The 25,216-nt window shown below is 43.5% G+C and overlaps 1 protein-coding gene and 1 long non-coding RNA gene across 19 annotated transcripts in view; one reads left to right on the forward strand and one right to left on the reverse strand.

Moving 5' to 3' along the window:
• The window catches only part of rassf4a (Ras association domain family member 4a), a 274,406-nt gene that overhangs the window by 207,446 nt on the left and 41,744 nt on the right, over window positions 1-25,216 (forward strand). The window lies entirely within an intron of this gene.
• Window positions 9,674-20,671, reverse strand: LOC140484650 (uncharacterized). The gene is made up of 2 exons (XR_011962304.1): window positions 20,474-20,671; window positions 9,674-11,428 (listed from the first exon to the last, which is right to left on the reverse strand). It is a non-coding gene; the product is annotated as an uncharacterized lncRNA (long non-coding RNA).

A 25,216-nucleotide genomic window follows, 5' to 3' on the forward strand; every position in this document is an offset into this window, starting at 1 on the left:
CACCAAGGTTGGAGAATTTGAGCTACAGGGAGAGGTTGAAAGGCTAGGGCTGTTTTCCCTGGAGCGTCAGGAGCTGAGGGGTGACCTTATTGGGGTTTATAATATCATGAGGGGCATGGATAGGATAAATAGGCAAAGTCTTTTCCCTTGGGTGGGGGAGTCCAGAACTAAGGGGGCATAGGTTTAGGGTGAGAGGGGAAAGATATAAAAGAGACCTAAGAGGCAACATTTTCACTCAGAGGGTGGTACATGTATGGAATGAGCTGCCAGAGGAAGTGGTGGAGGCTGGTACAATTGGAACATTTAAGAGGCATCTGGATGGGTATATGAATAGGAAGGGTTTGGAGGGATATGGGCCGGGTGCTGGCAGGTGGGACTAGATTGAGTTGGGATAATTGGTCAGCATGGACGGGTTGGACCAAAGGGTCTGTTTCTGTGCTGTATATCTCTATGACTCTATGACTCTAATTAACAACATATGTACTGTCTGTGACACTTTAATTTAAATCTGTGCGAATACATCTGGCTTACATTTCACTTTTGTATTTTAAAGATAATATCCCAATATTTTTATGAAGAAAAGTAACTATTAAAAAAAAATTTACCCAGTAAGAGGAGAGAGCGATATTTAGCTGTCTGATGCCTGATTTAGGTTCTGAAGTCACCCTGTCTGTCTGGTTTGACTCCCCACTGTGGCAGTTTGATAATTCCAGCTGTAATTGTTTACTAAAACGGATAACATTCTCTCCAAACAGGGACAGATCAAGAGTTGACAGAACTAGTTTGACCAATCTGCAGTTGAAAGAGGCATTTTGAATTCCATCTGTGAGTGTTTTAAGGATGATTTTCATGCAGATGTTTCTGATTGTTGGTCATGAATGTGGTCTGACCACTGCTGTACTCGCCTCACTCCAGTCCCCACCTCAGGTGAAAGGTGACTCAAGTTTCCCTCTCATCCCCTGCTGGGTTGACATTGCTGGGTCACGTTTCAATCATGTCCCATGTGGCAATTCAGACATGGCTTGGCTGGTGGTGAGAAGGGCTCTGCCTGTGAGATCCTTTATGCACACCCGGACTCACAGCCGCACCGCACGCTGCCCTCGAAGCGGCTGCGGGGGGGGACGAGACTGTCACACACCTCCTTCTGGAATGTGCCTACGCAGAAGAAGTCTGGGGAGGAATGCAGTGGTGTTTGTCGAGGTTCGTCCCGAGCAGCGCCGTGACGCGGGAGTCCGAGCTCTACGGCCTGTTCCCCGGGACGCACACCGAGATGAACATCAACTGTGCCTGGAGGATCATCAACTCGGTGAAGGATGCTCTCTGGGCGGTCCAAAACCTGTTGATCTTCCAGCTGAAGGAGTTGACCCCGACTGAGTGTTGCGGGCTGGCACATTCCAAGGTCCAGGACTACGTGTTGAGGGACGCGCTGAAGCTTGGGGCAGCTGCCGCCAAGGCGTGATGGGGAAAGACCACCGTGTAACATCTGCCTGCCTAAAGAACAGGGGGCCCGCACAGTCATTTGGGCTCTGCTGACACCTCAGCTAAAAATGTAATCGTACCGACCTGTAAATAGGAATGATTACTCTGTTTTCGGTATGCAAACAAATGGAATGTTTACATATGTATGGCATGTCCAGTTGTACAGATCATTAAAGTATTTTATGAATAAAGTATATTTTTGAAATAAAAAAAATTCCACATGTCTTCTGGACAGTGAGTCTTATGCTAGTTCCATCGTATCTCCGACACAGAGTGACCAAGAAAGGGATATTTGATCTTATTTTCCGGAGCTGCCTGTCCATATGATGACATACAGCAAAGATTCCTGGAAAGTAATTGCCTATGGGGGCCCTGCCCTTTCCTCTCCCTATAGTAGGGCACTTCACTGTGCTGGAACTCAGCCAAACATGGCGGGTCACTGGAGTTGTCACTTCCCAGCATGCATCTGGGGAAGCCTCATAATTATACTATTGCTTTTCTTTTCCTTATTCTTCCAGGGCACCAAAGGAGAGGAAATGGCCGAGGTGTATTATCACTTGGCTCTTAATCCAGAAACCCAGGCAATGTTCTGGGTTTGAGTCCCTCCACAGCACACAGGGGGAACATGAATTTGATGAAAATCTGGAATTAAGAATCCAGTGATGACCATGAATCCACTGTCAATTGTCAGGAAAAACCCATCTGGTTCACTAATGTCCTCTAGGGAAGGAAACCTGCTGTCCTTACCTGGTCTGGCCTACATGTGACTCGAGACCGACAGCAATGTGGTTGACTCTTAACTGCCCTCTGGACAATTAATATGGCCTAGCCAGTAATATCCTCATCCTGTGAATGAATAAATAAAAACACATGGGGACCAATAAGAAACAACCACATTGCTGGGGGTCTGGTGTCAAATATAGGCCACACTGGATAATGGCAGCAAATCTCGCTTTTTTAAATGACGGTAATGAACCTGTGGGTTTTTAACAGCTAAATTTTCAATTCCAGATTTATTAATTCAACTTAATTTTCACCAACTGCCAGAGAGGGATTTGAACATTAGTCTAGGGGATTATTAGTCAATGACAGTATCACTACACTACCATCTTCCCCCCAACCTGGTGAATCACCTTAAAGCATAAAACGTTACAGCATAGTACAGGCCCCTCAGCCCCCGATGTTATGGCGACCTGTGAAACCTATCCAGTGCCCATCTAACCTACACCATTCCATTATTATTCATATGTACGTCCAATGCCCATTGAAATGCTTTTAACGTCAGCGAGTCTGCTACTGTTGCAGGCAGGCCATTCCGCACCCTTACTACTCCCTGGGTAAAGAAACGACCCCTGATATCTGTCCTATGTCTATCACCCCTGAATTTAAAGCTATGTCCCCTCATGCCAGCCATCGCCATCTGAGGAAAACGGCTCTCACTGTCCACCCTCTTGCATTGCGTTGCTGCAGGTGATGTGATGAGGACACACCCATGAAGTCTTTCGAGATGACAGTAGGAGTAAACAATAGGCAGATGCCCTGAGCTTCGCTTCAATAAACATAGAACATAGGAGTAGGCCATTCAGCCCTTTAAGCCTGCTCCAGCTTTCAGTAAGATCATAGCTGATCATCCAACCCAATGCCCCTGTTTTCCCCTCTCTCCCCAGACAGTTTAATCCCTTAAGTGTTAAAGAGTTAGAATAGTTTTGGGATTAGAATAGTTAGGACGTAGCTATTGTTTAGATTAGAGTGGTGCTGGAAAAGCACAGAAGCATCCGAGGAGCAGGAAAATCAACGTTTCGGGCAAAAGCCCTTCATCAGGAATGGAGATAGGGAACCTTCAGGGTGGACAGATAAATGGGGGGGAGGGGGCTGGGGAGAAAGTAGCAAAGAGTACAATAGGTGAATGGGAGTGGGGATGGAGGTGATAGGTCAGAGGGGAGGGTGGGGGAAGGTAGCAAAGAGTACAGTAGGTGAATGGGAGTGGGGATGGAGGTGATAGGTCAGAGAGGAGGGTGGGGGAAGGTAGCAGAGAGTACAATAGGTGAATGGGGATGTGGATGGAGGTGATAGGTCAGAGGGGACGTAGAGGAAGGTAGCAAAGAGGACAGTGGGTGAATGTGGTGGGGATGGTGGTGATAGGTCAGAGAGGAGGGTGGGGGAAGGTAGCAGAGAGTACAATAGGTGAATGGGGGTGTGGATGGAGGTGATAGGTCAGAGGGGACGTAGAGGAAGGTAGCAAAGAGGACAGTGGGTGAATGTGGTGGGGATGGTGGTGATAGGTCAGAGAGGAGGGTGGGGGAAGGTAGCAAAGAGTACAATAGGTGAATGGGGGTGGGGATGGAGGTGATAGGTCAGAGGGGAGGGTGGAGTGGATAGGTGGGAAGGGAGATTGGCAGGTGGGACAGGTCATGAGGACAGTGCTGAGCTGGAAGGTTGGAACTGGGGTGAGGTGGGGGGAGGGGAAATGAGGAAACTGGTGATGTCCACATTGATGCCCTGGGGTTGAAGTGTTCCGAGGCGGAAGATGAGGCGTTCTTCCTCCAGGCGTCTGGTGGTGAGGGAGCGGTAGTGAAGGAGGCCCAGGACCTCCATGTCCTCGGCAGAGTGGGAGGGGGAGTTGAAATGTTGGGCCACAGGGCCGTGGGGCTGATTGTTGCGGGTGTCCCGGAGATGTTCCCTAAAGCGCTCTGCTAGGAGGCGTCTAGTCTCCCCAGTGTAGAGGAGACCGCATCGGGAGCAACGAATACAATAAATGACATTGGTGGATGTGCAGGTGAAACTTTGATGGATGTGGAAGACTCCTTTGGGGCCTTGGATGGAGGTGAGGGGGGGGTGTGGGTGCAGGTTTTGCAATTCCTGCTATGGCAGGGGAAGATGTCAGGATGGGAGGGTGGGTTGTAGGGGGTCATGGACCTGACCAGGTAGTCACAGAAGAAAAGGTCTTTGCAGAAAGGGGTGGGGAGGGAAATATATTTCTGGTGGTGGGGTCCGTAACTATTGACTAGCACAAGTTAAGTGTGCTGAATGGTCTTTTTCTGTGCTCTTGACCTCTATGACTTGAAGCTATTGCTCCATTATCTTAAGATCTCATTGCTGCACTGCCTACTCTTTGTTGCCTCTGGGCTTTTATTATCAATGCTTTTCTCCTTCCTATCAGAAAGAGTTAAGAAAAGATTTACAAGGATGTTGCTGGGGTTGGAGGGTTTGAGCTACAGGGAGAGGCTGAATAGGCTGGGGCTGGTTTCCCTGGAGCGTCGGAGGCTGAGGGGTGACCTTATAGTAGGTTTACAAAATCAATGAGGGGCATGGAGAAGGTGATTAGTCAAGATCTCTTCCCAAGGGGAAAGGAGTCCAGAACTAGAGGGCATAGGTTTAGGGTGAGAGGGGAAAGATATAAAAGGGACCTCAGGGGCAACTTTTTCACGCAGAGGGTGGTACATGTATGGAATGAGCTGTCAAAGGAGGTGATGAAAGCTGGTACAATCACAACATTTAAAAGGATGGGTATATGAATAGGAAGGGTTTATAGGAATTTGGGCCAAATACTGGCAAAATGGGACTAGATTAATTTAGGACTTGTTGGGCCAAATGGCCTGTTTCCACACTGTAGGGATTCTATGATGCGAAAAGAAGCAAAGACTGATGCCCAATTAATATAAGTTACTTGAGTTTCAGAAGAGTTACTCATGTGGATCTTTCAAAGAAGGACAAGAATTCTGAAACACAACTATAACAAGCCAGTACGTTTAAAACTGATTATTGGTTCCAGATACCATATTATATTTGGTCCAAACATGAACTCAAGGCTTACATTCCAGAGGTGAGTGTGACCACAAGGGGAGTTTCAGCATTTACGCAAGCATCTTTCATGTTTAGTAGGCATTTTGTCAATCTTTTAAAAAGAACCTTTTGACAATTATATCTTGTACGTTGTGGGTAGTATTACACTGGTGGTTTAGCATTGGTTGACCGAAGCCCAAATTAGTGCTGGTAGGTTTTCCCCAGATTGATCTGTCTTCATATAGCTTGATGATGACAGGAAAGATTGTCTTGGTCTGTGCAAGAGAAAAATACCAAAGAAATAAGGACGCTGGAAATCTAAAACAAAAACAGAAATTGCTGGAGCAATTCCACAGGTCTGGCAGTATCGGTGGAAAGAAAGCTTTCTGCCCACAGATGCTGCTGGATTTCTTAAGCAATTTGGGTTTTTGTTAAAGATTGTTTTGGATTCTTCACAGTGATCAATGCTATTTCCATGTGGATTCAGAGGAAACAGACCATCAAAGGAGGAATCGAACCACTTTGTATGAGAGTGCTAATGTGTGGAGAGTTCTGTCACACAGGAACTGAATTATGGCACACAAACCCTTGATGCTGTCCCTATGCTTTATTGAATCACCCTAGGATCAGTAATAAGGAGATCGGGCAAGGAAAGATAAAAAGTCAAGTACGCTCAATGCGCTCCCGATGATCCAAAACTACCCAGGCCTAGGACAAAACATCTGATGTCACCATCACCATACAGAACTATTCTGTACATTGGGTTCAGGTTAAACCTTCAAATTCACAGTGTTTGGAAGGTGTCCCCAAAACTAGACGGTCCAGTGAATTGCCAGGGTCAGACCCTCAATTCCCATACTCGCCATCATTCCTTTATTAGGCAATATCAGTGAAAGAGTAAATGCATATGTGAGCTCAATCCAATAGGAATTCTGAATGTTTGTACAGAGAGTGTGATTGTCCAGATTTCTCTGCTCCCAGGGTTGAAGTACACTGTACTTACTGTAATTGAACATTCCACTTCAGGACAGAGAGGGAGGGAGGGAGGGAGGAACAAGAAGAAGATTTTCAAATGCATCCTGCGCTCGACAGGGAAGGGGCAGAATGTGGAGTTCGAAGCAACCAACGCCAACCAAGATGGCCGTGGAGTAACAGCGCTGCTACTGAGCTTGTTTGCTTCTATCCCCCCCTTTTTCTTCTTTCTTTCTCTTTCTTTTTGCCTTTTTCTTTATTTTTGGTTTCAAACCATTTTGCTTCGGCGAGGCATTGGCAATGGGCCCTGCCCCGACACGTTCCGGGATCCAGTGATCGGAGGCTGTGAATGAACCCTGCTCCAGCACGTTCTGGGAACCAGTGAGGGATCTGGTGATCAGAGGCGTTAGTGATGGGTCCTGCCCAAGCATGTTCCGGGATCCAGTAATCAGAGTCTGTAAGTGGGCCCTGTCTGAGCATGTTCCGGGACACCGATCGTTTAGAATGGGAAATGGTGGCCGCAGCAGGGGGCAGACCGAAGGCAGTATCAAGCTCCCAGATCCTCCTGAGACTCCAGGCTATAGCTTGGCCCAGGCACCCACGTGGAGATAAACTCAAATAAAGCTTTAATATCTGGACATTTCTAATTCCTTTTGGCCTTGTTCCTTTATTTCCGTGGGGTTTTTTTTTCTGGTTTTGTAATCAAGTGTGAAACCAAGATGGCTCCGGTTACTTCAGTGGAGGTAAGATGGCGTGGAAGACTGGAGAGTTTCGTTCCAGTGGGTGGCGTCATGGTGACAGGGACTTGTGCCCATGGCCGAAACCAGAGCACGTAACACGAAGGAGTTTATTTCCTCATTTTTCTCCCTTTACATTCCATGTTTTGGTTTACTCTTCCTGCGTTTTAAGATCGCACGGTAGAATGGCAATACTTTTCACTGTATGGTTTAACAAGATACACATGACAATAAATAAGTCAAAAAAAATCAAACCGTTTTGTTGTTAATGGAATGAAGGAACAATGCAACCTCCAGCTGTACACAAAACCCTTGCAAGACAAGAGAAAATCAGAATCGAAAGTTAAGCAATGATAATGTGGCGAACTAAAACCAACACATTGTATAGAAACTTTCCAGCAGTTCCTCTGCAACTATCCCACTGAAGCATATTGGAATGCAGCCATTCCGACTCTACAAAACATTTCTCAGGATCTTTGAATATGTTTTCAAACAAGAAGTGGCCACCCAAATTATATCAGTGATCTTGGATAAGGACCAAGAGGTCAGCCAGTCGTAGTCACGAAAATGCACGTTCAAACTCAAGGAGGACAGTCAAGCGATGTGATTTGTTTTGGCTTTTTGAAATGGCAATTCAATTGTTATGTTCTCACAGATGGAGTACAATATTACAAATGCAAAACATATTCTTTGGTGGCACAAAACCATCAAGTTTTGCAGTGTAGGAGGCCATTTGATCCACCATCTTGGTACAAGCTCTTCATATGAGCTCTCCAAATTGGGTGGCACAGTGGCTCAGTGGTTAGCATTGCTGCCTCACAGCACCAGGGTCCCAGGTTCGATTCCAGCCTCGGGTGACCGTCTGTGTGGAGTTTGCACATTCTCCCCATGTCTGCGTGGGTTTCCTCCGGGTGCTCTGGTTTCCTCCCACAGTCCAAAAATGTGCCGGTCAGGTGAATTAGCCATGTTAAATTGCCCATAGTGTTAGGTCAATTAGTCATGGGGAAATGGGTCTGTGTGGGTTACTCTTCAGAGGGTTGGTGTGGACTGGTTGGGCCGAAGGGCCTGTCCCCACACTGTAGGGAATCTAAATTGCCCGTAGTGTTAGGTGTAGGGGAGTGGGTCTGGGTGGGTGCGCTTCGGCGGGTCAGTATGGACTTGTTGGGCCGAAGGGCCTGTTTCCACACTGTAAGTAATCTAATCTAATCTAATCTAATCTAATCTAATCTAACTCCATTCCCCTGTTCTTTGCCCATTAGTTCAAGTTCTTTCCTCCCTTTCAGGTACATAATCTCCTGACTTTGGAAGGGAGAAAGGAATCCCAGGATATGTTTGGTGGGTCAGCTGTAAAGGCAAGGAATGAGGTTTGGCTGGAGCTCCAGCTGGGACCAATGGCACTGTGTGATCTTTGACTGAGCTGGATGTTCATTTCAAAGTATTCTGTAACATGTCAAGGAAGGAGTTCTTTTTTTCATGTTTTTCATCATTTTATTAATTGTGTAAACCACTCTATTTGTTTGACAAATTCCAAATGCACAAACCTTTTCCACATTGTGGATGTACTGTACTTTGAGATGGGAAATGGAGATTGAGCACCATCTTGTGGCTAAATGTCACCGGTGCCTTACATTGTTCCCAAAAGGTGCTCCAGATAGACAGCTGAGAGAGGAGGATACTAATGGAACTCATTTTAGTTTTTTTTAATAACTCAGTAGTGCAAACTTTGTACTTAAAAGGAAGCACCAGCACTGACTGATTTTGGAGGTGAGATATTCAATGATTTCCAACTTCTTTTTGCCACTTGAACACAATCCCAAGTCCATGTTATGCCACATTCTGAATGTGATAGGACAGACCTGAGAATAGGTAGCAAACCAAATGGGAACTGAAGCTTCTGAACACTGGGGGAGATATTCATGCCTCTGTCCAATTCACAACAGAAGCAGGGCGTGTTTAAAAATGGCAGACAGGACTTGACTCCAGGAATCCTGTCCTCATTCTCACCCTTCGGGATTTTTATGACAGTGGTCTCCAATCCTGCCCTTCCCCACTCCACTGCACGAGCATGTCAAATGCCATGACACTTTGATGGGAGCTAAGCAGGCTTTTACAGGAGACATTGATTCTCAGATGAGTCATACACTGTGGGGAATACCTAATCTTGGGGGGAGAAGCTTCTATTCTCCTGCTCCTTGGATGCTGCCTGACCTGCTGCGCTTTTCCAGCAACACATTTCAGCTCTGATCTCCAGCATCTGCAGTCCTCACTTTCTCCTGGGAGAAGCTTCTGACAGATAAGTTTAGAAGTGCTGCTGATCCCCCGCCATATTTGTATATGATTCATAATAATTTAAGAACATTTTATTGCAGTGATTGATGATAAAGCTTTGTTCTGAAAAGATGAATGATTATCTAATTGGCCAGTAAATCATGAAAGTGTTTAGATGCACTGGAATAATCTTTCCAATGGAGAACATGTCCTTCCCCATTCTACAGTATGGATAGTCAAATATTAATGTGTGTAACCAGTGGTTTGATTTTCATATTCATTTAATGTCCATGGGGTACAAAACCTATTAATTCTACAATAACAGAGACAATTGAATTTGTCCTAAACTGGCAGAATAAGTAAATAGGCACTCAACATCTTTTGAGAAGAATGGCTAACAAGTTAATAAAGCAGTTAAACACAGCCAGTCATAATTCCATCAAGAAAAGCTTTAATCTTCTTCTTAATATCCAACTTGACTAAACAAACAAATAGTGAAAAGTCATTTCAAAGGTTATTACAAGCTTATGAACTGTTGATTAAATAAAGCTAAAAGTCCCCTTTAACCTGAATAAAAATGACTTACAAACCATCAAGAGTCTTGGAATTCAGCCAAGCATTCATAATGAAATTCCATTTTGTACCTACCAATTCAAAGCAGGCTGAATATATGCCTGGTTAAACAGAAACCAACAGAGTCTGCCATCAGGTAAGACTGTCTGTTCCAACGGAGTGAATGCTGGGTAGGTGGAGTCAATTTTAACTCGATCCAACCATTGGGAAAACCATGAGATTTGTTGCAACACATTTTTCACCCTGTTTGACTGTATTGTCCATTGGAATAACATTAGGTGCATGTTAAACCAGACAACGCTGCAGGTTTCCAATCCTACCCTTTAGATTAAACTTACATCAGGAAATGATTTTTAACTTATTAGGTTTGTGGAGTCTTCAAATATTTGGATTTTTGGTGGAATGTCGAGAGTCTCCACTGCTTCAGGAAGACAGCTGATTCCCAGTAGACTGTGCAGTCAGGATTCCCATTGGTAAAGAGGGCACTGTATCTAGATAATTATATACTTCAAGGCTCACTCGTAAAGGGGTTTGCAGGGAGCCCTGAGCATAAAGACCATGTACATGAGGGAGAGTGGAGCAATTGAGATAGGATAATTTGAAAAATGGATGAGGTGCCCAAATTAGGAGCTGTGTCCACATTTTGCTCAGAACTGGGGCTAAGACAACAAATTAATTTCAAAAGGAATCTCTTTGGTTGTGACGCATTCAATCTAGATTCCTAATGGGAATGTAGTACTGATAACTGAGAGGAATAGAAATGCCTTTCTCTTCATTGAATCGGTGACCTTGACTGGAGAGTGAAAGTTGCTCAGTTCTTTTTGCTTTGAAGATGATAGTGCCTAAGACTTACAGAACCTCGGATCTTTCTATGTTCGAGAATTGTTGGAATCTCTATTGCAATTGGAAGCACTGCCCTGTTCGTTACCAGCTCGATGATAATGGAAAAAGTGTTCAGAAGACGCAGGCTTTCCTTTCCTAATATTGCTGGAGCACCCTGTTGACGGGATCTTGCCATGCACTTGTGGTTGTTTTCTGTGAAGGCCATTTTCTGCCATGATCATGTGATCAAGTGAGAGCCAGCGTGTCTTCCTGGAACTTTTGGCTTCGTTTGTATAAACAGGCAGAGAACATTGCTGTGGAAATTGTCGGTTAATTCTTCCGTGGATTTCTATATGTGATCGCCCAAAGAGCCATGAAAATGGGTCAGCGTTATTACTCGGCGTCTGACTGCTGCTCACTGCAATAGTAATTGGGTCCAGAGAGAAAGCATCCGCCAACGCACATACAAAACAATTGTCTTTTTTGCTGCTTCTCTGTAGGGATACAGGTGAAGGAAGCTCAGCCTTGTGTCTATGGCTGATGATCTGTTTTGCAGAGTTGGGCAAAGTGTTTGCATAACCTGCGTTCTGGGTCTTTGAAGAAGTGTCAAAGAGGAAGGTGGGCTGTGCCAGCTGGCAGATAGATTTCAGGTAGTCATCCTGAGTTTGAGGAGGATGGCAGTCACTGCTGAGACCTGAACCTTTACTGTACAGAGTGTCGTGATACCCTTCATCATGGGTTTCAAAGATTGTGGGTAAGTGGTCCACTGGAGTCAGCTGTTTCACCTTCATTTCCTAGCACACAATTAGGCAGAAAGAACAAACAAATTGAATTCCAGATCTAAACCATCACCTTCGCCCACAATATACTATGCATTTCATCAATTTATTACTGTAGTCTACAAAACCTCAACAATTATTATTTATTTCAGAATTCCTTCAAGTAACGAGCCTGCATTAATTGACCTGTCCCACAAGATCTTGTGTACTTGTACATTTAAGAGGAACTAAAGTAAAAAATAGTGTGAATGCTGGAAATTTGGGAAATGAAAACAGAAACCAAAATAGGAAATGGATCTAGATCTGAAACATAAAGCTGGATGTATATTTCTTGAGTGTTGCTGAAAAAGGACACACATTGTCAAGAGATTTTAATTTTGCACTCATCAGGATTATTTGCAAGAATACCAATTCAAGGGACGAACCAACATTTATATTGCATGTGAGGACAGCAGACTCTAACTCTTGCAAACTGTCTTGAGGAGTGCAAGATGAAAGATGTCAAGATGTCTTTTTTCAGCAATACTGAAGATGCAGAGGTTTATAAAATCATGAAGGGTGTAGATAAGACGGACAGGGCCAGAAGTCACACTACACCAGATTATAGTTCAATTTATTTGAAATTACAGGCTTTTGGAATGCTGCCCCTTCATCAGGTGAACTTCAATTGGACTATAAACTGGTTTCATGTGACTTCTGACATTGTCCAGCCCAGTCCAACGCTGGCACCTCCTCATCATATTTAAGATGAATAGCCAAGGTCTTTTCTCCAGAGTCGGGGGACATAGGTTTAAGGTGAGAAGAGAAAAATTTGAAAGGGACCTGTTTAGAAACTTTTTCATGCAGATGGTGGTTCATACGTGGAATGAACTGCCAGAGGAAGTGGGAGTTGCAGATGCAGTTACAACATTTAAAAGACATTTGGACAGGTGTATGAATAGGAAAGGTGTAGGCCAAACACAGACAAGTGGGACTAGTTTGGGAAACCTAATTGACTTGGATGAGTTGGACTGGAGAGTCTGTCTCTGTACTGTATGACTCTGCCTGTACTACCAAGTGACAATTTATATTTCTCTTGTAGCTTCCCATACAGTCCTGATCTCTGTGCTGCTTTATATCCAGCACTATAACCAATTGGTCCCTTTGAAATGCTTCCATGACTTGTCATGAAATCACAATATATTTTGACCTACTCAATATGCCAGAATTAATGAAATGATAATAAACCATGGAAGATGGCTGGCAGGATGTAGATTAGTCTGGTATAGCCTCGGCAGTCTACCTACAAATACAGACCACAGTGTCCACCTGACTGCTGGCAGGTGCTGTTGAGCAATGAAAGAAAAAGCAGCTTTGCTTTTCCCTGAGAGTACGATTCTGTTCTGCTTTCAGTTGGTGGAGGCCAAAGCAAGTGACAAGCTCTGCTGCTCTCTATATCAAACATTCGGACATTGCATCGAGTTAAAGATAGTCACCCAATGGCAAGATACTATTTGGTTAAATGGTTTTATATAATTTCTGCTATTCCCTTGCTTGTTTTCCAGTTAACAGGATGTTCAGAAAAAAAACACAATGGTCCAGTTTTAATTGCATTGAGCAAGCTGCAGTTCATTAATTTCATTTCTGCCATTAATGTCTGTTTATTCCCCTCTTCACTACCATCTCTCATTTAAAAAAAAACAAACGGTTCGCTTTGATTAAAAGTGACCTAGATCAGCATGGCCTAGTCTTGGCTCTGATTTAGAATACTTCGGCTTTTACACCTGCTCCAGAGACAAGTAGCCCATCCAGACTGATGTTTCAGTGCCATACTGCAGAGAGCTGCATCGTCTGGGATATTGGCCTAGAACTGAGGCAATATAGGACAGAGAAGTTGACCTAGGACTGAGGTAATATGGGCTCCAGAATGATGGGTAGGAATCTCATGCACACTTCTGTCAGGAAGTGCACTATCCATGATGTACAGATAGTAGTAGAGCAATTCAGGACAAATGAGGGATCCTTCACATATGCCTGAAGTCAACATTGGTTTTCTTCCATATGCACATTCGGGCTTGATGTGTGCTAAGATCTCAGCGCAGCACTGACTTGCCCCAGAGCATCATTACTTTACAAAACTGCCCATAATAAAAATGTTCTAATCCCATGCACCTTACCCCCTGCCCAGTGCTGTTCCTCACAGCAGCATCCACCTTGGTGACCTGACAAACTCCTGACCACCCACTGTTACTACTGATATACGGGCCGGATGCTTTAATAGATCAGGAATCACAAGAGTTAAGGAAGTCTGGAATCTGAGAACTAAGGCGAGAGAGTGAAGAATAAAGAGGATTACTGGGAAATTCGGGGGCAAGGTGTCCTGGAGGAAGGGATGATAAGAGAATGAGGGCTGACTGGAATAGCTGCCCCCGAGGGAAAACATTTCTTGCTTAATCGTTCCAGCTCTGAGCTATTCTGTTAATTTCACAATGTTTATTTACACAAGATTGAGGCTTCCAATGCTTCCAGTTTCTGCCTTGACATTTTCATTACCCAAATTGATTTACATGAATGAATGTTTTTCTTTCAAAAAAATGCATGTTTGGTTTTTTCAAAAATGCTTCATATTGTCAATACAAGGTCCATTGGTCAATGCACAATGTATGGTGGGTGAATGGACACAGAGTATATGAGGAACCGTGAGGGTGTGGAAGGATAGAGTTTGTGTAGACTGTACAAGGGGCCATGTGGGTGTCGAAGGGTACAGTTTGGTGTAGAATGTATAAGGGGCGATGGAGGTGTTGAACGCTATAGTTTCGTGTAGAGTGATTAAGGGGCGATGGGGGTGTGGAAGGGTACAGTTTGGTGTAGAGTGTATAAGGAGGGATGTGGGTGTGGAAGGGTACAATTTGGTGTAGAGTGTATAAGGAGGGATGTGGGTGTGGAAGGGTACAGTTTGGTGTATAAGGGGCGATGGGGGTGTGGAAGGGTACAGCTTGGTGTAGAGTGTAGAAGGGGAAATGGGGGTGTGGAAGGGTATAGTTTGGTGTAAAGTGTATAAGGAGCGATGGGGGTATGGAAGGATACAGTTTGGTGTAGAGTGTATAACGGGCAATGGGGCTATGAAGGGTATAGTTTGATGTAAAGCGTATAAGGGGCGATGGGATGTAGAAGGATACAGTTTGGTGTAGAGTGTATAAGGGGCGATAGGGGTGTGGAAGGGTACAGTTTGATGTAGAGTGCATAAAGAGGGATGGGGTGTGGAAGGGTATCAGTTTGGTGTTAAGTATATAAGGGGTGATAGGGGTATGGAAGGGTATAGTTTGGTGCAAAGTGTATAAAGGGCAGAGGGGGTGTGGAAGGGTATCTGTTTATTGTAGACTGTATAGTGGAGATGGGTGTGTGGAATGGTACAGTTTGGTGTAGAGTGTATAGGGGCGATGGGAGTGTGGAAAAGTATAATTTGGTGTAGAGTGTATAATGGGTGAAGGAGTATGAAGCGTATAGTTTGGTGTAGAGTGTATCAGGGGTGAAGGGGGTATGAAGGGTATAGTTTGGTGTAGACTGTATAAGGGGCGATGGGGGTGTGGAAGGGTATAGTGTGGTGTTGATTATATAAGAATCTATGGAGGTGTAGAAGGGTATGGTATGGTATAGAGTATGAGGAGCGATGAGGATTCAGAAGGGTATAGTTTGGTGTAGAGTATGAGGAGCGATGGGGATGCGGAAGGGTATAGTTTGGTGTGGAGGGTATGAGAAGGTTATGGAAGTTGGAGTTACAGTCTCGGAACAGTGGTGAAATATCTCATCACAGAGGTTGTCATGAACCTTTAAAGTTCACTATCTCTGAGCTGTCAAAGCTCAGTGATTGAACAGATTCAAAACCAAGGGTGATAGATAATCAAAACTAAAGGGAATGAGGAAATATGAAGATAATGTGGGAAAGTGGAGTCGAGGGAGAAGATCATCCATGGTCTTGTTGATTAGGAGAGTACCCCCACCTGTTCCTATCTCGTATGATCGTAATGTAAAACCTAATCTCATTTTCTATTTTTGTAGCGTTGCGTTATTTGTAACTTTTCACACTTGTTCACAACTTCCAATGGGATGATTGGTTTTACTTCCCAGTTTCCTTTTCATATCTAGTGGCTCATTGGTTAGCGCTGCAGCCTCACAGCGCCAGGTACCCAGGTTCAATTTCAGCCTTGGGTGACTGTGTGTGTGGAGTTGCACATTCCTCCCCATGTCTGTGTGGGTTTCCTCCAGGTGCTCTGGTTTCCTCCCACAATCCAAAGGTGTGCAGCTTAGGTGAATTGGCCATGTTAAATTGCCTATAGTGTCCAGGGATGTATAGGTTCGGCACGTTAGTCAGGGGTAAATGTAAAGTAATAGGGTAGGGGAAAGGGTCTGGGTGGGTTTCTCTTCAGAGGGTCGGTGTGGACTTGTTGGGCCAAATGGCCTATTTCCACACTGTAGGGATTCTGTGATTCTATGATCTGTCAACAATAGACTGAGATTGGAGGTTTTCCCATTGCCTGTACAGCCTTTTTTCCCTATTGTTCCCTTTAATTGTCTCGATCCCATTCTCTCTCTAATTGTCCTTCCCTGTAGTTTTTCACTTCCATCATTCCTGCACATTCTACGTCCATGTGATAAAACACTGAAGCCTGGTTAGTGAGCAAAATCACTCGGTGTCTAACTTTTATATTACTATGTTGTCAAAGAAGTGATTTGAGCCTGAACTGTGCCAATATTAGAAAGAGCAGAGGGTAACATGCTGGCTTTGGGGATTCTGGTCATCTGTATAACCAAGTTAACCAGAGGAAGGACTTCTTGTGAAATGTTTACATCACATTTCTCAGGTGACTATATGTGAATACAGTTTACACTCCTGAGTTGCAATTAAACATTTATCTGAAAAGTTTTGTATTTAAAAGAATGTCTCACGATGGAAGTTTTGTAGTTGTCTCCTTCTACAAAAGCATCAGAGTTAATAATTAGCAATTCTATTCAGCTAATACAGGTCATGGATTACTGATGCGACACGTTGTCGCTGTAATTAGGAAACAAACATCTTAACTGCTCTCAAGATACTAAGCAGCTTACATTAGCCACGCTGTCATTCAGCACAATCTACATTGTACCCTAAAATAAAACAGAGAACTGCAGATACAAGAAATCTGAAACAAAAGCAGAAATTGCTGGAGGAACTCAGCAGGTCTGGCAGCATCTGTGCAGAGGAACCAAAATTTCAAAACACTTCACAAAATATTGACTCTGCTTTCTCTGCACAGATTATGCCAGACCTGTTGTGTTTCTCCTGCACTGTATCCTTCCCTGCATTCCTTTCCCCACCACCCCCTTCCTTTCATTTTCCAGTTCCTGGATGCATTGTTCCTTGTGACATGGGTGAGCTGTTGGATGACTTTCTGCTTTTTTGCATGACTTCAGAAGTGTTTCCAGTTATGTGGCACTGTTCTTTGTCATGTTTTGTGGAACACTTGTGCTTCCCATTTCAATCCATCCCAGCCTGAGACTCTGGACTGACAATAGCTGGAATATCAGAAGTGAGCCTGTGTTGCCAGTGGGTTTAAGGGCAGCTCTTACACCTTTAAGTGAAGGACAGGATTCTGATTTAACCACATGGTACATTTTGAAGTGAAATGGTAGATTTCAAAACTGCATTTACAAAATTTCAAAGTTTATCATGTTCGTTCCCTGTAACAAGAGTTTTGAAATATGAGCAATGGTTTTAAGGAGTGCGATTTGAGTATAGCTCGGCATATTTACACTTGTTTAACAAATCCGCTTTACCTGCCTTCATGAGATTCTCTCTCACTGTAGCTTTTGAATCACATGTCGGGGTGTCAGTTGATGACTTAAAGTGGAAAGCCCACTACTTTGAACAGGCATCCTGTTTTTTTAAGCTGGCAGTCGGTACCAAGTGTCATTCACTTCCCGAGATTGTTATCAGTTATCATGGTTGAGGAAAAGAAAGAACAAATTGCCAAGAAGGGCACTAAGAAAGCACCAGCAAAGAGGAGAGGGTTCAAAAGAGATTTACCAGGATGTTGCCAGGAAAAGAGGGTTTGAGTTATGGGGAGAGGCAGGATAGGCAAGGACTTTTCTCACTTGAGTATAGGAGGTTAAGCGGTGACCTTATAGAGGTTTCTAAAATCATGAGGGGTATGGATAAGATGCATAGCAGGTGTCTTTTCCCAAGGGTGGGAGATTTCAAGATTAGGGAGCATATTTTTTAAGGGGAGTGGAGAAAGCTATTAAAAAGCTACAAAATGTAATTTTTTTTAGTGGTTCATCTATGGAACGAACTTCCAGGGAGAATGGTGGCTGTGGGGACAATCACAACATTTAAAAGACATTTGGATAAGTGCATGAATAAGAGAGGTTTGGGGGGATATGGGCCAGGAGCAGGCAGGTGGGGCTAGTTTGGTTTGGGATTATGATTGGCATGGACTGGTTGGATTGAAGGGTCTGCTTCTATGCTGTATGACACTATAATAGGGGACGGCATGGTGACTCAGTGGTTAGCACCGCTGCCTCATAGCACCAGGGGCCTGGGTTCGATTCCAGCCTTGGGTGACTGCCTGTGTGGAGTTTGCACCTTCTCCCAGTGTCTGTGTGGGTTTCCTCTGGGTTCCTCCCACGATCCGAAGATGTGCAGTTTAGGTGAATTGGCTATGTTAAATTGCCCGTAGTGTTCAAGGTTATGTAGGTTAGGTGCAAGAGTCAGGGGTAAATGTGGGGGAGTGGGTCTGGGTGGGGTGCTCTTCAGAGGGTCAGTGTGGACTTGTTGGACCAAAGGGCCTGTTTTCACACAGTAGGGATTCTAATTCTAAAGAGGCGAAAGTTTAGGAAAGAAAGTTTTTTTTTAAGATTAGATTTACCCCATCTACATCTGCAAAGTGATGGAGCAGGTTCACCCCAACACCAGCATCTCCACCAAGGCCATGAGCATCTTGAAGTTGTTCGTCAGTGATATTTTTGAGTGGACTTTGGGAGAGGCTTCCCATCTGGTCCATGATAACAAGTGCAAAGAACCATCAGCTCACCGGAGATCCAGACCAGTGTGAGCCAGCTGCTGCCCACGGAGGACATGAAAGCTGTGATCAAGTACACCAGCTCCAAATGAAAAAAAGCCATGTTTTACTGAAAACAACCAACCATGAAAACCACTGAGGATCAATCCTTGGGTAAACACCATGTGGCTTTCCATCTTGCTGAGAGTTAGCATTTCTTTGATTTCGTTTTAACAAACAAATTTATGAATTAAGTTAAACTTCTCAAGCAAAACTTGTCTCATCTTAATCTGTAAGCAAATCGGAAACCAATATGACGGTAGCCATGATGTGGAGGTGCTGGTGTTGGACTGGGGTGGACAAGGTCAGAAGTCACACGACACCAAGTTTTCATACAACAGGTTCATTTGAAATCACAAGCTTTCAAAACAGTGCTTTGAATGTTGTAATATCAAATAAATCTGTTGGACTCAAAGGATTTACAAGGATATTGCCAGGGTTGGAGGGTTTGAGCTATAGGGAGAGACTGAATAGGCTGGGGATATTTTCCCTGGCGTGTCAGAGGCTGAGGGGTGATCTTATAGAGGTTTATGAAATCATGAAGGGCATGGGTAGGGTAAATACCCTGGGGTGGGGGAGTCCAGAACTAGAGGGCATAGGTTTAGGACGAGAGGGGAAAGATATAAAAGGGGCCACTTTTTCATGCAGAGGGTGGTGCGTGTATGGAATAAGCTGCCAGAGGAAGTGGTGGAGGCTGGTACAATTACAGCATTTAAAAGGCATCTGGATGGGTATATGAATAGGAAGGGTTTGGAGGGATATGGGCCAAGTGCTTGCAAATGGGGCATAGAGTTGTACAGCAAAGTGCATCTTTGTTGCTGTACAACTCTATACAGATTAGGTTGAGATATCTGGTCAGCATGGACGAGTTGGACCAATGGGTCTGTTTCCACGCTGGACAACGCGATGACTCTATAACTGTTACCTGGTGTTGTGTGACTTCAGAATATGATGGATAAAAGAAAAGAAACTTTTTTTCACCTGGGAGGGTGGTGGGAATCTGGAATATGCTGCCTGGGAGGGTAATAGAGGCAGGAAACCTGAACCTGTAAAACGTACACAGATGAGCACTTTAAATGTCATAACATTCGACACAAGTGCTGGAAAGTGGAATTAGCATAGTTTGGTGATCTTTATTTTTTTGGTGCAGATTCGATCAGCCAAAGTGCATCTTTGTTGCTGTACAACTCTATGCAATTTGGTAAAACGTTCAGGGCCAAGGTATTAGGCAGCTAATGACTCTGATCTGTTTTAGCAACACAGAAATCAATGCAACTTTTCCTCTAACCTGGGTAAGACTTTGTCACATTGTGCTCAGCTGTTGCATGTCAACCAACGTGACGTCAAACAATAAATGAGGCATAAAAGGTGCACCTCAAGAGGAAAGATACAAACACAGCAAACACAGCTAGCTCCATAGGCTGAGATCCTGCAATACATTCAGAATCTTACTGTGATATCAGAAACCTGGAGTCTCCCATCTGGGTTTCTGATTTTGTTAAGAGTACCCATTAAAATTAACACTGGTTAAATGTATTTAAATTAAAAATAAAATTTGTAAGAATAAACCTCTAGTGCAAAGCATAAGGGCTGTCAACACTTACAGATCAAAAGAAAAGTTCAGTCTTTTTTGCTTAAATCAGTTACTTACATAGAATTTTTTAACTCTTAACTTGATGTTTTCATCAAATTGGTACAGTTCTGTTGATCAATCGTCAGGTCAAGAGATTAATCAGCATTTTCCTGTACAGACTCGATATTTCTAATAACCAATAACTAACATTGCTAAAACAGTGATGTCCTCAGGTCACCCATCCTACTCGATTTCTTTAGCAACTCTGTCATTCATATATCTAAATAGAGCAGTCCCTCTGAATATGCCATGCTGCTGGACAGGCTGAAAGGAGCGCACAAGAATAGCAGCTATAAATAAATCTGGTCTATTTACACAGACAAGCCATACATTTTCAAGCAAAGAACTTACCGTTATCAGAGGCTTTCAGTTCTGTTCCACCCTGAGATGTCTGACCTTTAACAGCACTTTTATATAAAAATGCCCCTGTTGTGAAATAATCACGTAATGCTGAACTATTATTCACCATTCACAGAGAGACAGGCGGTAGTTGGATCTGCTCCACTTACATTCCTGCAAAGGTGCCTGATTCTGTGGCAACAGCCTTTAAAGCTGTGCTGCAATGACCTCTGAAGGCTCACGGTGAAACGCAGTTGGCAAAACCTGGAGTGGATTTCTCTTTGTGTTCCTTTGCCAAAGAACTCTCTCAAAAGGGCACCCCTGTGGCTCAGGAATTTGTGCAGGAAGTTGTATGGCTATTTTCTGTCTCTTAAGATTAGAGTCTATACCTTGGTGGTCAACTCTGTGCTAAACCTTACCTGGCGGCGCTCAGGAATCCCGCTCTGGTTTGGCAGGATCTGCCTCATTTACTCTACTACATGGGCAGGCCATTTGACCCATCAAAATTGCATTGACCCTTTAAAGGACATCCCACCCACACCCAGTCCTCTCCCAACCCCACATTTCCCATGGCTAATCCACCTAGCCTGCATATCCCTGGACACTACAGGAGAATGTTAGCATGGACAATCCACCTGACCTGCACATCTTTGGACTGTGGGAGGAAACCGGAGCACCTGGGAGGAAACCCACACAGACACAGGGAGAATGTGCAAACTCCACACAGAAGGTTACCTGAGGGTGGAATCGACACCAGGTCCCTGGCGCTCTGAGGCAGCAGTGCTAACTGAAGAGGAGAGTGGGCTGGGAAGGTGTACAATTTGCTGGTTTCTGTTTTCTCTCGGACCCTCTTTTTGGCTAGTGCATGTCACTTCCAAAGCCTGTCCCAACAGTCAACCTCCAGAGGACATGACTATCAGGAGGAACAACATCTCATTCATCTTCAGACTGGACACTTAACAATCAGAGTTTTGTGCTCCTAACCAGAGACTTGTACTGAAGGCTGTTCTTTGAGGGCAGCTTCATGTATTGCTGTAATATAATCTTTTAATTGCAAGTTTGATCTCCATGTCACAAAGTTTGCATGTGAATAATGGCTACATGTACAATGACTAGAAGCTCTGAAATATATCCCAACAAAATTTCAAAATCTCCAAAGGGAGAGAGGAAAGAAAGAATGAGTCACAGTCAAATTCCTTCAAGTGAATTTTTGTGTTTAATGTAGTTCATCATTGATACTTAAAAATTCATATTTGGTTTATTTTCTGGCATGTTGCTACTGAACTTCAATTAAACTTGGTCAACAGGATCTAAACTGAAAAAGAACCGATTCCAAGAGTGAAAGAAAGTGGAATCTTATTACCTATTAAATCTGAGAAAACACGACAATGAACACACATAAAACACAAGTAATGAGTTTATATTCAAGGGTGGAGGAGCAGTACCTTGTACAGAGAGGAAAGTGAAGGCAGTTGCAGTTTACAGCTTTTATTTAGAATTTGATCTTGCAAGAGTGAAATTTAAATCCCTACCTTTTTCTATGTGTGTGTGTCTTTCTATATTCTGACTTGATTCAGTATCGGTAACATATACTTCTAAAATATAGTTTGTTTGTATATCTCAAGTATGGTGCCAGTGTCCTTTCCTCCACAGAGTGACTTTCACCTTCAGCATGTGAACTTACAATTCAAACATTAAGAAAAATAGGAAATACAAATATTTTGATATCTCACTGAGTTTTAGTGCTTCTTGATTAAACATGACAATTCCATGGTAATCAGTATTTGTACATTCCATGAGGGATATATGGGTTTGTCAGTTGATCACAGCAGCCATTTTAGGTCAACAGAATCCATTTAAAACCATTTTCAAGTCCATGAATGTCTCAAAACTGAAAGTCAAATGAAAGTTGAGCATTGATTGTCCATTTTCACAGTTGTTGTAGATGTTTCCAACGACAACTTTTAGACATTAATACTATGTGGTTGTTATTTATGTATTACCCAAATAAATTAAGCCTTTTGCAAATTCTGTTAACTTATCAGTCAGTTACAGTCCATTGATCCCTGGAGGACTTTATCCAGTTTTCTGAAGACCTGCTTCTCTTGTATAGCTTTACACATACATTGGTGAGGCCTCTTCTGGAGTACTGTGTTCAGTTCTGGTCACTCTGTTATAGGAAGGATGTTATAAAACTGGAGAAGGTTCAGAAAAGATTTAACAGGATGTTGCTGGGAATTGAGGGTTTGAGTTATAAGGAGATTAGGAATAGACTGACACTTTTTTATTGGAGTGTAGGAGGTTGAGGAGTGACCTTATAGAGGTGTAGAAAATCACGAGGGGTATAGATAGGGCGAATAGCAGGTGTCTTTTCTCTAGAGTGGGGGATTTCAAGACCAAGGGCATATTTTTATGATGCCAGGAAGACATTTTAAAAATACATGGGGAGCAGTTTTTTTTACAGAGAATGGTTCATGTGTGGAATGCACTTCCAGAGGAAATGGTGGATGCAGGTCCAGTTACGATGTTTAAAAGACCTTTTGGATAAGTATATGAATTAGAAGTGTTTAGATGGGTCTGGGCCAAACAGAGGAAGGTGGACTTGTTTAATTTGGGATTGTGGTTGGCATGGACTGGTTGGAGTGAAGGGTCTGTTTCCATGCTGTATGACGGTATGACTAGACTGCATATGAATGCAATGGCAGTTTTGGTAAAATTGATTTTGACTTTACGTCATGGATTAACATATTAACTTGATTTTAAAAAGAACCTATTAGTCCAGATCTTCTGCAAAGCTCTTAACTATTGTTGGATTGCTATTTCATTTGAATGTCTGCTCATCCTGATCTTGTTCTGCATTTCTGGCTGGGTTTTTAAGTACAATTTCTTCAGAAATGCCATCACACAGAGAGTTCCCCTGTAACTTTGAGGAGAAATCCTTCTCTCCCCATTCCCTTTTATGGCACTCACTGCCATAAGGTAAGTTTCCCTGTGAATGTTAGTGAACTGATGAGTGAGTGACTGAGTAGATTGGGTGAGCTAAGTGGATGAGGTGACAGGTAGGGAGTGCAGCAGGGGTGAGGTGATCGGGTGGGTAGGTGGGCCACGGGCTAGTCTGGTGGTCATGGAAGTAGAATGGAGGAGAATGTCAGAGGAAACTGTGCAAAGTTAGGTAGTACATGCCTGGATTGCTTTATCTAACGGTTCCTGAGTAACTACCTAGCCACCAAACATTTCAAAGTTTCTGATTTTAGCTCAGAGTCAGAGACTTTCACTGAGACCCCTGCAAATTACCCATCAGAAGTTCAGACTTCCCATCTTTCAGATTTATTTAAGGTTACAGAAGTCCTTTAAATACACTTAACTGAAAAGAGAGCTTAGAGTTCCAAAAGCATACAGGATGTCATTCCTGATGTTTGATGAAATGTGAATCCTGACTTCCTGCTTGGGGGCAAAGATATTGAGTTAACTGAGTGATGTATGAGTTTGAATTATCTTCTAATATTTAACTAGTTTAACATTTTTGTTAGGAAGTTTGAGAAGTTTGTCAGTCAACAGATAACAATGATGTGGCGGTGCCGGTGTTGGACTGCGGTGGACAAAGTTAAAAATCACACAACACCAGGTTATAGTCCAACAGGTTTATTTGGAAGCACTAGCTTTTGGAGCGACGCTCCTTCATCAGGGAGCCTGAGAGAAATAACGAGCAACAAAAATGAAATGATTAAGTTTTTATCTTTAGTGTTCGTGATGGAGAGGATATTATCTTGACTCCATCCTATTAAGCCCCTTCTCCCCAGACTGAAAACCATGTCTCTCAGGAAATTTGGTCCTCACATTGTGGGTGTTCCAAGCCAGGAGACTTCCCAACTTGAGCGACCCTTCCTTGGTGAAAATCCTGGCTGAGTAAGTTATTTAATTGTGCACTTGGATACTGTTTCAACTATTCTTGTGCACTGCCCAGCATGTGCTGTGTTACTCACCTGTCCAAAACAAACAAAGTGAACACGTGAAGCTCTACTCAGGCACATAGTTGAGTCACTTCAGCAAATCCATTCACGTGGACTGAGTAATTGTACAGATTAAAGAACTGATAGTAGTTTAAGATACAAGGTCAGTAGAGGAAAGCAGTTCAGGCCTGTGTCTAAATCCTGGTACAGTGAAATCACGGCATTAGCTACAGAACATATCTGTGTTGAATCATGGTTAAAGATTACAAAGGAATTAGTGATGTGGAGCAGAGGTGAACGTGTCTGAGATTAGAATGGATTCATTTCTTAGTTGAGTAGATGCATATTTCAGAAATGCCAGAAGTGATTCACCCCACCCCTCTCAGCCGAACTTTAGGATGAATGAATAGCACACAATGGGTCCCACATACCTGAATTTTCAGCATCTCTTTCGAGCAGACATGGGGGATGGGGGTGCCCGGTGGTGAGATGGGCTTTTTAATCTTCTCTGAAGCTTCATCCCAGTCCTTTGGTGAAATATTAGAACTTTAGCTCTCACCCCTTACAATATCACCCCCCTGCCCACCCACCCACCCCCCCCCCCCCCACCCCCCCCCCCCCCCCACTCCGCCACTCCAACAGATGTATTTCTTAAATGGTAAGAGGTTGGAAATGTAGATGTGAAAAGAGGTGTCCTTGTCAGTCGGTCACTGAAGTCAAACATGCAAGTGCAGAAAGATAGGCTACTGGAATGTTACCCATTATCACAAGAGGATTTGAGTACAGGAGTAACACTTTCTTTCTT

This window comes from Chiloscyllium punctatum, chromosome 13 (genome assembly GCF_047496795.1).
Source record: "Chiloscyllium punctatum isolate Juve2018m chromosome 13, sChiPun1.3, whole genome shotgun sequence".
Lineage (NCBI taxonomy): Eukaryota > Metazoa > Chordata > Chondrichthyes > Orectolobiformes > Hemiscylliidae > Chiloscyllium > Chiloscyllium punctatum.